General features: G+C 41.6%; 1 long non-coding RNA gene across 1 annotated transcript; it reads right to left on the bottom strand.

The window, feature by feature from the left end:
• Positions 1-2,291: 2,291 nt before the first annotated feature.
• On the bottom strand, positions 2,292-6,190 carry LOC101754651. The gene is made up of 2 exons (XR_001393275.2): positions 5,790-6,190; positions 2,292-2,512 (listed from the first exon to the last, which is right to left on the bottom strand). It is a non-coding gene; the product is annotated as an uncharacterized LOC101754651 (long non-coding RNA).
• Positions 6,191-9,515: the final 3,325 nt, after the last annotated feature.

Raw genomic sequence — 9,515 nt, 5'->3', positions numbered from 1 at the left:
GAAAAAATCCAAGGGAGAAGATAGCGTTTGGGGACAATAGTGAAGGAACGGTTGTTGGTCTAGGTAAAGTTGCAATTTCAACCGAGCATTCAATTTCTAATGTTTATTTGGTTGAATCATTGGACTACAATTTGTTATCTGTGTCTCAACTTTGTGAGATGGGTTACAATTGTTTGTTCACTAATGAGGTTGTGACTGTTTTTAGAAGAAGTGATGACTCCATTGCTTTTAAGGGTGAACTCAAGGGAAAGCTTTATCTAGTGGATATTTCCTCTAATAAAGCTCAACTTGATACATGCTTAATGGCAAATTCTAGCATGAGTTGGCTTTGGCATCGCTTGCTAGCTCATGTTGGGATGAATAATCTCAACAAGCTTCTAAAGGGCGAACACATCCTAGGACTAACAAATGTTCATTTTGAGAAAAATAGAATTTGTAGTGCATGTCAAGCCGGCAAGCAAGTTGGTGCCCCTCATCCTTCTAAAAGCATTCTCACCACCACAAGACCATTGGAGTTATTGCATATGGATATCTTTGGTCTGGTGGCATATGTTAGTATTGGGGAAACAAATATGAAATGTGTCATTATTGATGATTACTCTTGATATACATGGGTGTTCTTTTTGCATGACAAGAGTGAAGTTCAACAGATATTCAAGAAGTTCGCAACTAGAGCACAAAATGAGTATGAAGTGAAGATCAAGAGAGTAAGAAGTGACAACGGCACCAAATTCAAGAACACCAACATTGAAGAGTATCTTGACAAGGAAGGCATTGGTCATGAATTCTCCGTCCCATACACTCCACAACAAAATGGGATTGTGGAGAGGAAGAATAGGACACTCATCGAAGCGGCAAGGACAATGCTTGATGAATACAAGACTTCGGATCAATTTTGGGTGGAAGCGGTCAATACGGTATGTCATGCTATTAACTGGCTCTATCTTCACAAGATGTTGCACAACACCGCCTATGAACTCCTAATCGGTAAAAAGCCTAATGTGTATTACTTTAGAGTTTTTGGAAGTACGTGCTTCATTCTCAACAAGAAGTCCAAAAGCTCTAAGTTTGCACCTAAAGTTGATGAAGAATTTTTTCTTGGTTATGCCTCAAATGCTCACGGCTATCGTGTCTTCAACAAAACCGCCGGTTGTGTTGAAGTTGCATGTGACGTGACATTTGATGAATCTAATGGCTCTCAAGTTGAGCAAGTTGATTCAAATGTTGTAGGGAATGAAGAACCTCCATCACAAGCAATTGAGAAGATGGCTATAGGAGAAGTCAAGCCTGAAGAGAAAGAAGATGTTGATGTCACAATTCATGGGCCAATAGATCAAGAAACTGCTGCAAATTTCAGAAACTCTGGAGGAAATTCCGGAAACTTCAGAATTCCAGAAAATTCCGGAAATGTTTTGGAAAAATTTTGGAAATCCAAAAATTTCCGGACAAAACTCCAGAGATTTCGAAAATTCTGAAGAAAGTACTCAACATCAAGCCAATGATGAGGATTTCATTCAACCGCAAGCTTCTAACCCTCATCCAAGAGTACATCAAAGTATCCAACGGGATCATCCCGTGGATAATATTTTGGGAAGCATCCGAAGAGGGGTAACTACTCATTCTCATTTAGCAAATTTTTGTGAACATTACTTGTTTGTTTCCTCTTTGGAACCCCTTAAGGTAGATGAGGCGCTGGAGGATCCAAATTGGGTGATGGCCATGCAAGGGGAGTTGAACAACTTCACATGGAATAAAGTCTAGTCCTTAGTGGAACGCCCTAAGTAAACTGTGATTGGAACCAAATGGGTGTTTCGCAACAAACAAGATGAAAATGGCATAGTGACAAGAAACAAGGCAAGGTTGGTTGCTCAAGGATTCACTCAAATCGAGGGATTGGATTTTGGAGAAACATATGCACCGGTGGCAAGACTCGAAGCTATCTGGATACTCTTAGCCTATGCCGCTTATCATGACTTCAAATTGTATCAAATGGATGTCAAGAGTGCATTTTTGAATGGCCCAATCTCCGAAGTGGTCTATGTTGAGCAACCACCATGCTTTGAAGATCCAAAATTGCCCAACTACGTTTACAAGCTCCATAAGGTGCTCTATGGGCTTAAGCAAGTGTGGCGGAACTACCCAGATTAACCCGGTTAAAGTGTACTCAACGTCGCATCATATGTGAGCAGACACTTTAATCAAGTTAAAATGGCAGTCCGTCGGGTTTCACCCGATCAAACCACTTGTCTCGAATCGAAAGAAGCATACTCACACGAAGATGAGTCCAGAGATTACAACAATCTAGGTACTTCATTATAGGTCCCACATTTAGTTATTACAACTCAAGAGTTCAAAAGCATAAAGTAGATTTCAGAGTTCAAAGGGAGTGGAAAAGTAAACGATAGTCTAACATCGATACCAAATTCCATGGTGAAGCCAACCATGACATCAAACACCACGATCCTTGCCGACCAAGGATGAGTCCCAAACAAGTCAACACCGGCAACCACACCTGAAAAAGATAGCCACAAGCAAGGCTGAGTATACTAATACTTAACAAGGCTTACCCGTTAGGTGGTAACTACTCCACCGACTCCTAGACATGCAAGGCTTTTTGGCTGAGAGGTTTGTTTTGCCAAAAGCATCTAAAGTAGGTCCTTACATTGAAGTTTTAGCATCAGGTTCTAGTTGATTAACCATTCTAGGTAAGCACCTATTCTAAACAAGCATGGTAAACAAACAATTTAATTCAAGCAATCCATATTAATCATCATCCTTTGTTCCTCTTCTTACTCAGTGCAGCACAGTGATCAAGTAGTCTCAAACTGTGAGGGGCAGATGATTCGAATAGAGTTTCTTAACCTTGCAAGATGAATAAACCCACGACATATGTGTACCGTACTGGGTCCACACATGTTAGCCGTCCCCATCAATCCCCGACACATGGCCAGGGCTCACTTCCCTTGGCATACAATGCCCCACGGTCCAGGTCTACACCGTACCATGACTGCACTTGTACCCACATGCTGCAGCAGGGGAACCAAGTTCCAGAGAGAGTGGGGAGTATGCCCACATCCCGGACCAATCAGGTACTAGGCTTCCCTATCCCATACTAGGTATGAGCTTAGTACTTTCAAACACTTGACCACGAACGCCGACACATTATGACCTTAGCAGCTTTCTTCTAGACAGACGGGGCAATCCACCAATCCACCAAAATAGTTTATATAGCCTAGCCCCACCCGTCAATCCTTATGATTCCAACATAAGTAAATTGGCAACTCCTATAACTCGCGAGGGATAGGAAATCACTCGACTTCTACCGAGTTCCTATTTAGCATAGCAACTACATGACCTATCATGCTAGTATTCAGAACATAGGTACCTAGGATCATGCAACTAGGGTTTAAACAACACCTATAAACTTAATGCACAAACATAACTAGCATAAGTAGTGTATAAATTTACAAAACTAGGTTATGCTTCAGGGCTTGCCTTCTTGCACTAACTCAGCCTTGGGCTCTTCCAAACTTATTTCGGGCCTTGATTTGCCTTGATCACATTCAGCTCAGCAGGCACCCTTCTGCTTCACATTCTAGGCTGAGCTCGCACGTTCCATCGGCGAGGTTAGCTCTACACGAAATGCAAATGCAAGATTTCAAGTTAATGTTTCTATGTGTAGGTTTTATCACGTTAATTATTGTACAAGCATAAGGTGTATTTTGGGACCACATTTACTTAGACAAGTTTATAACATTTCTTTCCTTTTAGCCACACTTAACTAGACAAGGTTATAACTATGTCTTTTCTTGTAAAGCACGGTGTGACGTGATTAAAACTCATGCTTTACTTGGATGGTGATTGTGTACACATATAAGATTTTAATAACTTACAAACTATAAAAGAAAGGTGGTGTCATTTGAGTGTTGCTTGGCATTCATTTGGAAAGTTATCCTATTTCTGAATTATTAAACAACTTAAATTAGCATTGCTTATCTTACCCTTCTTATTTAATATTGGTTTTTATTCCATTTAACTAGCTTTAACTTCAAAAGTGTTTCTGGTTGCATAAAGTGTGATGTGGGGCTGACAATTTTTAAGAGGCTTCTTAAAGTCATCAGTGGGTTACTGTAAAAATTTGGGACTCATTGGACTTCTACAAAAATTATTAAAATTCGAACAGTACCTAATGGCAGATTGTAAGGATCTATTTTTTAACTCAGATTTCAGGGACAATCTGAGTCTACAAATTTACAGAAGGTTCCCGAGCCTTAACAGAGGCTACTGTAAATTTTCCAACATTTACTGAGCATTTTAACTATTGATCATATTTTAAGTTTATTAAACCACATTAAGGAAGAACCTTATTAGAAAAAGTGTTGATTATCCTACTGCCATTTCCTTTATCCAGTGGTCATTTTATGACTAACCAGGAGTAAGTAAATTTGCAAGATTAAGTTACTAACTCACACTACTCAAGTGACGAGGTATGGCAGCAAGGCTAGGAAGGTCATCACAGTAAAATATAAGTTCTACTAAAGTGCTAAGATAACTTAAAAGAAACCCATAGTGATGCCTAGTTACTCTTTCATTTTAAACAGTAAGCGACCATAAGCTAAGTGGTTGGCCTTAGTTCTTTTTGGGTTCAAGCTCGATTTTTATGCCAGCCTTGGCTCAAGGTTTATGTTCTCCGACAATTTGCTCTCTAAAGGAATGAAATGTGTGTATGCATTAGAGAGGATGCTGATGAGTGCAAATGCTCATGAAATGCATAGAATGATAAAAGAAACAATAAGAAATCACTGAGTAACAAAACAACCTTGCTAACAACAATACGAAATCACACAAGAACAACGAAAGAAACCATTTTGCACAATAAGCTAAACAAGCACGAATTTGTAAGATTCAAGTCTTTTGTTGAGAAATAAACATGAAATAAATCTCACTAGCAGGAGGCAGCAACACAAAACTATGTGAGGTGGATTCATTTCAAAATCAATTTTTAATGTGTAGATATAGCTTAAACAAGTTAAACTACCATTTAACATATTAAATCTAAAAAGGTATGTAAATCAACCATAAAGGTACCCACATCATTTTCCCTAGATTCTAGATGTAACACAAAGGCTATTAGAGCTGGTTTCATCATTTTATAAATTTTCCCCTATTCATCATGCAATTAGTAATATCAACCTGGCAATAAGCATTTTAAATCTAAAACATCATGAAAACCATCTAATCCACTAGCACAATTTTCAGATCTTGAACATGCATGTCACAAGTAAACTAAGAAAAGTGATTTCACCATTTTTTTAGAGCACTACGTGTTCACTACGTGTTTTATAATGCATTTAATGGCCTTCACACAAAATAAAATATAGCACAAAATACATGGCAGCAACATGCACATACTCAGCTCTAAAATAAACTAGACTTTGCAAGGAATCCAACGCAACAAGAATCATAGTTTTAGCATTTTTCTATGTTTACTTATGCATTTTCAAAGTTTCAGCCTTTTTAAATCTAGGAAATCAAGAAAACCGAGGTCAACTTGCAAACTAGCCCCCAGTTCTAAGGTTTAATCACGCAAAGGTCCCTGTAATCTTTCCCATACCCCCCCTCTCTTTTCCCTTCTTCTCCAACACAGACCCTCCTGCACCAGATAGAACAGATCACGCCACAGGCAGGTAGGAACTCGGTCGGCCATGGCCCTAGGCCAACGGCGGCAAGGGGAAAGGGCGCAGGAGGGGGGAAATTGTGGGGCGGCGCCCTAAGCATGAGGGGCTCACCAGCAGGACGTTCAAGCACTTGGAGGAGGTGGTGTGGAATGAGATCGCCATGGGGAGGCCAGTCCGACGAGGGAGATATGCCGGGAAGTGGCAAAATGGATGTGCCGCGGCTTGAGGATGCTCCTGGCGTGAGGAATCGGAGGGGGACGGAGGGAGATGGGAGTATTGCGCCGGTGAATGGAGCTCGGCTGGGCATGGCTATGGTGGGGAAAAGTTTCTGTTTGAGGAGCAGGGGCTTGGGGAGGGGGCGTTTTAAGGGCCAGGCACAAGAGGATGAGGATGGGTGCGAGGAGATAAGATCGACGCAGCACGGGAGCCGTGGATTGGCGGCGAGAGGCGGCACTAGAGGTGTTACTCCTGGTGGCACTCATGCTGTCCAGGAGGAGCGCCGGCCATCCAGGGGCGACAGGATGCGTGGGAGAGAGGGGGAGAGCACGTGGAAGATGCCCGGGTGGCCTATGGGCGGAGGAGCCCTACAGGTGCTGGGGAGGGACCAATCCGGCAATCCTCATGCTAGGTGCCAGTGACGGGCGTGCAGGAGGCGTTCTGGTGCTGGAGGAAGGAAGAAGAAGAGTGTGAATAGTGGGCTCGCGACAAAAATAGAATGGTTCAACTTTGACCCCTTAAACGACCTAGCTACAGGTGATAAAAAATTCCCCAAAAATACTCGTTGGAAAGATAAAATCACAAAGAATCTAATGCAACAAGAATCAACTCAAAAGCTGATATGGTTTGCACACAATCGATAAAACAAAATAGCTAAAATTGAACTTTAAATGAATTTTTAACCCAAGCAAACATCTCTAAAAAATTGGGTAAAAATTTTTGAAATCAATAAATTGTGTATAGTATATGAATAAAATAATTGGGGGCACAGTTGTAAGGAAGAAGTTGGGGTTGCTTCACAAATTTTATTTTTCAACAATAAATAACAAATTTCTAGGCACTCTACAATGCATGGCCAAAACATTCATTTATGCACAAATGATGCTCATGATGGTCAACTATGCACAAATAGATGTTCATGATCCTCAAATATGCACAATGATATTCTTGATGTTCAATAATGCACAAAGATGCTTGTGATGCATGTCATGGTGAAGGTGTCGTGTATAACATATGTTTTCTCACCAAGTGTGAAATGTGTGCTTTTATGTCCAAAAAAAATGAAAGTTGGAGGTTAAGGTGTATGATATAATATAACATTTATGAAAGCTGACACATGTGAGACTTGATGGATTTGGAATTTGGATGGTGGGATCTTTGGTAGAGCATCGGCCAAAGCCGTTTTTGAATTGATTCGAAATTTGACCAACCTTCAACTCAGTTCTTGGAAGTCTTTCCGCTCAAGGTCAGAAGAAGTGCTAAAGGTGAGGGTATTCAATTTCAAAGGATCCATCACTTTCGCATTGGCCAAAATTTAAATTCTCATATAAGAATTGTTTTTATTGGCCTCTCCAGGTGATCATCAACAGGAAGGAGTCTTAAGACTTGGCAAAATTTGAGGTGTTCTTGGATCTTAACTCTCAGCAATTTGGAGTTAGCTTTGATTTTCTTCTTAATCATCTTGTTGATTATTTGATTTAGGTTCTTAATTACTCAGGCTGTGACAGCAAGCACCAAGGGCATGGTATGAATGCCTTGAGGATTTTCTCTTAAGGAAAGGTTTTGAGATAGGCAAAGCCTATCATACTCTCTTCACTCGCAAAAAGGATAATGATATATTTGTCTGCCAAATATATGTCAATGACATAATATTTGGCTCTACTAATCAAGTGTGGGTTGATGAGTTTAGTAGGATCATAACCAAGAGGTTCGAGATGTCCATGATGGGAGAGTTGAAGTTCTTTTTAGGTTTACAAATCAAGCAACTCAAGGATGGTACCTTCATTAGTCAAACCAAGTACACACAAGATATGCTCAAGAAGTTTGACATAGAGAATGCCAAACCCATCAAGACCCTTATGCCAACAAATGGACATCTTGATCTAAATGAAGACGGTAAGAGTGTGGATCAAAAGGTATATCGGTCCATGGTTGGCTCTTTGCTTTATCTTTGTGCATCTAGGCCCGATATTATGCTTAGCGTGTGCATGTGTGCAAGGTTTCAAACTAATCCTAAATAATGCCATCTTATGGCCGTTAAGAGAATCTTAAGATATCTAGTTGTTGGCGCTAGAAATTGGCTGACCGAATCCCTAGCATCTGACACACGACCCGGGAGAATCTGCTTAACTCCTGTTCGGGTGATCGCCCTGGTGCGGTTCGCGCGGCGTGCCAGCCAATCTGACCTGTTGATTGGCAAGGAAAAAGACATGTAAGATCCCAGAGGTTGCGATCGGCTAAGGTTCCGATCTCGAGAAAGCTTATCAGCGAATCGACCGATTTGCCGTAATAAAGAAATCGGCTATGAAGCAGCCGATTACCGGGCAGCGTTAATAAAAACTGCTGGAGCAATCTATACAATGCTATAGTAGCAACACTAGGAACAGATCTAATCGGCTATGCGCAAAACAAGTAAATTAAATGACGAGGTACGAGAAAAGCCGAAATTGCCATTTCCTAGCTGGATAACTGGTGATAAAACTAGAACAATAGGTAAAACCTAGAATTCTAGTAAATATCGATAACTGATGAATAAATCTAAACGAAACGACAGCGATGCACCCGAAGTTAAAGCTTAGAATTTACTCGATAAACGGAACTTACAAGATCGGCCGGAGGTCAAGTTGATGCAGTCCCGCCAATCCGTACGAACTCGTGAGAAAAGAAGAAAAGTATTTGGCGAAGTCGCCTGCTTGAAAGTAAGTACGAGGAAATAGTAGTTTGTTGAATTGATTTAATGATGATTACAGATCTACAAGGGTGGCTATTTATAGCCTGTTGCAAACGACTTCTTATCCGACTAGAACTCTATCCCTAAATTTAAACAGAAAATGAATATTTACAAGTACGATTCGTACTAGGTCGATTATCACGCGCTTCATGGGCTGATTCCCTCTTCATCTTCATAATCCTTTTTAAGCCCACACCGGCCCAACTATTCCAACCTCCTAATCGGCCGATCACCTCATCGGCAAGGGGTAACCGATCAGGACCCACATGTCGAGGGCTCAAACTTACTCCGACCCTGGAAACTAAGGTCGGGCGAGGCGGAGATCCTCCTTTGGAGGGTCGGGCGCGCCCGATCCCAAGCCTCAGGGGTCGGGCGAGGCGGAACTCCAAGGGTCAATCGGCCGATCCTCGACTGTAGCATCAATCGGCCGATCCTCGACTGTAGCACCAATCAACCGATCCTTGACTGTAGCACCAACCAACCGATCCTTGACTGTAGCACCAATCGGCCGACTTCTAATCGTCGCCCTTGTATCTCGCCGCATCTTCTAATTTCTTCCTCTCCTAACGCCGATTTTACTCGTGTCGAAATCTGGCGTCAACACATGCCCCCTAGTTTCGGAGTAAAACATAGTCTTTACTTCGAAATTCTTTTCAACTTCCCTTCCGAAACAGACGCAATGAAAATATCTTTCCGTTTCGCGGTTTCCAACCTGATGATTGCAATCTTTTTGAAACGGGCGCCCACGACAACCACTACTCCCGAAAAACTCGAAACGCCGGCACGGTAAAAATTCCACTTTTACCCCTTCTCAGACCTCCTTTAAATATCAGCACATCCCGTACTCCCCTTATGAGCTCACGTCCTTCTTCCTCAGCGCACAGGCTTTC

Source organism: Setaria italica, chromosome VII, assembly GCF_000263155.2.
Source record: "Setaria italica strain Yugu1 chromosome VII, Setaria_italica_v2.0, whole genome shotgun sequence".
Lineage (NCBI taxonomy): Eukaryota > Viridiplantae > Streptophyta > Magnoliopsida > Poales > Poaceae > Setaria > Setaria italica.
Note: the sequence above shows the minus strand (reverse complement) of the source record. Positions and strands in the feature narration are given on the sequence as shown.